Source organism: Pseudophryne corroboree (assembly GCF_028390025.1).
Source record: "Pseudophryne corroboree isolate aPseCor3 chromosome 3 unlocalized genomic scaffold, aPseCor3.hap2 SUPER_3_unloc_56, whole genome shotgun sequence".
NCBI lineage: Eukaryota > Metazoa > Chordata > Amphibia > Anura > Myobatrachidae > Pseudophryne > Pseudophryne corroboree.
In genome coordinates, this window is record NW_026967548.1 from 716,125 (window position 1) to 721,843 (window position 5,719).

Below are 5,719 nucleotides of genomic sequence, written 5' to 3' on the forward strand. Positions count from 1 at the left end.
TTCACTTACCATACATGTGTCTCCGTTATTTATGATACAGCTATACACGTTGGTAAAGGACTGTGGTGGTGTGGGGTGGGCTGGGTTGGGGTTGGGTGGGGTGAGTGGGGGTTAGGTGGGGGGGGGGGGGGGTTGGGTGTGGGGGTAAGGAAGGGGGGGGGGTGATTAATGGCTACTGCAAAATGTAGATCCGACCGTATAGTCCTGATGCCAGGAGTGAGAGTCACAGGAACGGCGCGATTTCATAGTAATCGTTGAATCCCTTTGGATGGAGTGTTTGTAGTTGGAAGATCCAGTACATTTCTCTTCGTGATAGTCTGTTGGCCAGGTCGCCCCCTCTTTCACCCAGTTTCACAAGTTCAATAGCTTTGAAAGTCAATGCTTCTGGGTTCGAGTTATGTGTTGAGTTAAAGTGTCTGGATACGGCGTGTGTTTCTATTTTATTCCTTATATTGCGGACATGTTCTTGGATTCTCAATTTAAGAGGTCTTTTGGTCTTTCCCACATATTGCTTGCCGCACCCACATTCTAACAGGTAGATCACTGATTGGGTATTACAATTTATGAAGTCTTTAATTTTGTGAATTTCCCTTTTTTCCGTGTCTGTGAAGGTCTTCCTTACTGGGTGTAGGTACCTGCAGATATTACATCGACCGCACTTGTAGGAGCCAGTGCATTTTGGCATTCTTGGAACCACTTTAATATCATTCCGCAACATACTGGGGGCTAGTGTATCTTTGAGGTTTTTTGATTTTCTGAAGATAATCTCGGGGGCGAGGAGGTAGAATTTCTTTAAGTATTGGGTCCATTAGTAGGACTCCCCAATGGTTCTTGAGTGAGTCCCTGATGTTTTTTTCGTGACGGTTATATGTAGTAATAAAAGAGATGGAGTCCTTTTTTGTTTCTTTGGTCTTATATTCAAGTAATGTAGATCTTTCCAAGGCTTTTGCTTTTGTGGCAGCTTCTTCCAGAATATTCGTAGGGTACTCCTTATCTTTAAATCTGTGTTTGTATTTCTCAATTTGGGCTTCACATTCTTCTTGATTGGTACAATTTCTCTTTATTCTATTAAATTGAGAGAAGGGGATATTATTTTTCCATTTCTTTAAGTGGTTACTTCTGTAATGCAGGTAGCTATTCGTATCCACTTGTTTAATGAAGTTTTTTGTCTCAATTTTATTGTCCTTTGCTATTAGAACCAGATCAAGAAATTCAATAGACTCTTGGTTGATCTTGGATGTAAAGATGAGGTTCATATCATTTTCACTTAGATATTTAAGGAATTCATAAAAACTTTCTTCTGTTCCATCCCAGATGATTAAAATGTCATCTATGTAGCGACGATAAAAGGTTAAATGTTCCTTAAAATCATGTTTGCCATATATAAAATTCTTCTCCCAACTGCCCATAAAAAGATTTGCGAAACTTGGTGCAAAAATTGTACCCATCGCGGTCCCACAGCGTTGTAAATAAAAGTCATCTAAAAATTTAAAATAATTGTGTTGAAGGATAAAAAGCATAACATCACAGATAAAATCTTTATGAATCGTTGTTAATGCCGTATCATTTTCCAAAAACTCTCTGCATGCGTTTACACCTTTTTGATGATCTATACAGGTATATAACGATTGTACATCTATTGTTACCCACTTAAAGGTGTCTTTCCACACAAAGTCTTTTAGGGAGTTCAGTACGGAGGTTGTGTCTTTTAAAAATGATGGTAAGTCTTTTACGTATGGTTTTAAAAAGACATCTACGTATTCTGACAGGTTTGATGTAAGAGAATCGATACCCGCCACTATTGGTCTTCCGGGCGGGTTTTCCAAATTTTTGTGAATTTTAGGCAGGAAATAGAAAATAGGGGTAATGGGATCTGATTTGAACAAGAATTGGAATTCTCCCTTTGTGAGAATGTTTGTATGAAGACCACGTACTAGTAGTGTTCTTAGTTCTTCAATGAAAACGTCTTTAGGGTCGTTGGACAATTTTATATAGGATGCATTGTCCCCCAATAGTCTCTCTGCTTCTGTGATATATTTATCACGGTCCATTATGACCAGACCCCCCCCTTTATCAGCTTGTTTTAAAACGATTTCCTGGTTTTTCTGTAGCTTTTTTAAAGCTTCTTGTTCTCGATTCGTGATGTTCTTTTCCTTTATTTTCACAAGATTGGTGTCGCATAGGTCCTTCTTTACCATCTCATAAAAAATATCAATATTACTCCCTTTTGATTCTAATGGATAAAATTTAGAATTTGGTTTCAGACCCTACACACCCAAACCCCCCCCCCCCCCACCTAACCCCCACTCACCCCACCCAACCCCAACCCAGCCCACCCCACACCACCACAGTCCTTTACCAACGTGTATAGCTGTATCATAAATAACGGAGACACATGTATGGTAAGTGAATCGTACAGTCAAACCACACTGGACATGCCCAATCCCGTCCGATCTTGGAAGCGAAGCAGTGTTGGGCCTGATCAGTACCAGAACAGGGAGACCACCTGGGAAGATCAGGTACTGTAACCAAACTAAGTAAATATAGCCTACATGAGCATGTCAATTCCGGTTACCTTGACCATTCAGCTAACAGATATACTACTTTATCACTCTCCACGAGGCACTCTAACACCACCCCGTCCCTCACTGCCCTCCTGTTAATTTGCAATAAGCACTTTAGCACTATGCTATTTAATGGCTGCACTATTTATATATTTATTTATTTACTTTATTAACGCTCCTATTTAAAATATGCAATATGCAATAAACATTGATTGCACTGCCATACTCTGCACTATAACATGCAGCAATTAATCAACTATCATTATTTATTTATATTTATTCATCTTTTTATATATATTTATTTATTTATTTATGTATCTAATATAAATATATGGATCCCATATCTTGGTCACATGTTGTCGTTTAATTTCAAAGAAGAAACGCTGCACATTTGTCATTATTAATCTCCCCTTTTTCTATTTCATTTCTATGCAAGAAATACCATAAATGTCAATCCTGCTGTTCTACAATAAGATGGCCACCGCATAGAGAAAATGAACAATAAATCTCTACAAAGATGGCCGCCGCTATGAAAACAAAGCGCCTTACACCTAGCTCCCTTGCTATTAGAAGAACTGAAGGTCGCGGGCGCATGCGCAGTCCGACTACCGGAAGTGGGGCGGAAGTGACGCGACGCCGAAAAACCGGAAGTGGGGCGGAAAACACCGGCGCAACTTCTGAGAGACTTTAAAAGCATTTCTAAACCCCAATTCAACTAGAAAATGAACTAACTTATGTATAGGACCTATAAACTTTATTACTATATAACTCTCTTATGTAAAATACTTTGCTCTTAGTCTGTTAAAAAAGACCATGTGACATCAACAGGAAATGATGTCATAATTGATACCAGACTAATACTGGTATAAATAGAGGTCTGTTCCCAGTCTGCCAACACCCCTTGATGAAGTCTTAAGGACGAAACGCGTTGGGCTACCTGGCAGTGACCTACATACCAAGTTAAGGAATCTTTTTACTATTTATTCATTTTTAACTGGTATTCTATTTATATGTATAGTTTTTATCCCATTTTTTAGAAAAAGTTTCTGTCTTTTTAAAAATTGTTTTACATAATAAATTGTACCGTATTTATTCAACTGAAATTGTAAATTATTTTAGACACCATTGGTCGCTAAACCCCCACCCCCCCTATCTTAAATTCTCTCATACAGGGAACCGCCATCCCTGTTAGGGGTAAGCAGACGCCCTTTTAAATTTTTAGGGAGTGTCAGAGTGGTACTACTTATATCTATATTCAAGTTTAACGTTGATGAACACAAGTGGCGCAATAATTTCTTCTATATATATATATATATATATATATAGCAAAAAAAGGGGAATTCTCATGGGAGCTTAACCACCTCAGAAATCACATAAAAATGTATTTATTTTATAAAATGTAACAGTAAATTCTGCAATGTTACATATAAAACATCAGTAAAACAAATAGGTAATCTTATACCATAGGTGAACAATACAGATTGAAAATCATCTGACGAATTCCGTTTGGAGATATCGACACTTAAACCGAATATCAATTCTTCCACCAAAGCGTTCAGTAGTATGTTCGAATTCACAAATATGTGAATGCCCAACGCGTTTCGTCCATACAGGACTTCATCAGGGGTCGTGATATTGCAATATTCGTGTATATCATATACAGTTCACCAATAAAGATACATAAAGAATAAAATTGCTGTGACAATGACCTTTTAGGTATAGAAAGGCAACTCCAATACTGAATGGGAACAATTTAATAGACTTAGAATAAGTCAAAAATCCCTAGTAATCTCTCAGCTGTGAAAGGAAGCCTGAGAGATTACTAGGGATTTTTGACTTATTCTAAGTCTATTAAATTGTTCCCATTCAGTATTGGAGTTGCCTTTCTATACCTAAAAGGTCATTGTCACAGCAATTTTATTCTTTATGTATCTTTATTGGTGAACTGTATATGATATACACAAATATTGCAATATCACGACCCCTGATGAAGTCCTGTATGGACGAAACGCGTTGGGCATTCACATATTTGTGAATTCGAACATACTACTGAACGCTTTGGTGGAAGAATTGATATTCGGTTTAAGTGTCGATATCTCCAAACGGAATTCGTCAGATGATTTTCAATCTGTATTGTTCACCTATGGTATAAGATTACCTATTTGTTTTACTGATGTTTTATATGTAACATTTCAGAATTTACTGTTAAATTTTATAAAATAAATACATTTTTATGTGATTTCTGAGGTGGTTAAGCTCCCATGAGAATTCCCCTTTTTTTGCTATTTCCTATGCAGTGCCTTGTCTGACAGAAGGCATTTCTCATTGGTACGAGCTATACTGTAGTTCAGCGCAAAAAAAAAGGGTACTTTATCTTCTTGTTTATATATATATATATATATATATATATATAATTATTTTTTTTGTCGAGCGGGCTTAAGTGCTCCGGGAAGGGGCGGAGCTTAGACCTCACAGAGGGGGGACTTGCTGTATACTAAGAAGGAAGGGGGGCATAGAGTGTTTTAATGCTGTATGGGTGTCATACAGCATTAGGATTGATAATGGACGCAGAATCCTTGTTGTAATACATAAATACACTGTTTCCCTGTTTTATTTACCCACTATTGGTTAGTCGACGTGTGTCGACAGGTGTGAGGGCGTTGTCAAAGGCGCCTGTGGGGATAACTGTCGGTTTCGCCGACGCTTGCCGGTACTTGATTCAAACAACTAAGTATTGACAGGTTACTTTTGTGTGCTTAAAAAAACAAGTAAACACACTAGGGGAGACACGGCGGTCGGTCGATGCCCTGTCGGCATCAACGGTAATGCCTGGCTAAAAGAATTAACAAGCTGTTATTGCCTGGTGCCTGTATTGGTATTTATATATTTTGTTTATATATAAGTAGGGGGAGTGTTATTACAATTGTAGAGGTATGCTTCCCTCAGTCCCCTTGGGGTTTCCAAGATTGTGATTATTCTGCCGCTTACTATTCCGGGCTGTCGACATTTCCTCAGTTTCTGTCGGCTGTAAAGTTCCTGGTAGATCCACATCGGGGGCATGTCAGTACATGGTCATACACATTACTGTCACTAGGGACCTGACGGGTCTGGACAATCCACTTGCGTATAGGTTATGTCTATATGTATTTATGTGT

The 5,719-nt window shown here is 38.3% G+C and overlaps 1 pseudogene; it reads left to right on the forward strand.

Annotated features, from left to right (window-relative positions):
- The first annotated feature begins 2,411 nt into the window (after positions 1-2,411).
- On the forward strand, positions 2,412-2,531 carry LOC134984463 (5S ribosomal RNA; annotated as a pseudogene).
- The last annotated feature ends 3,188 nt before the right edge of the window (positions 2,532-5,719 follow it).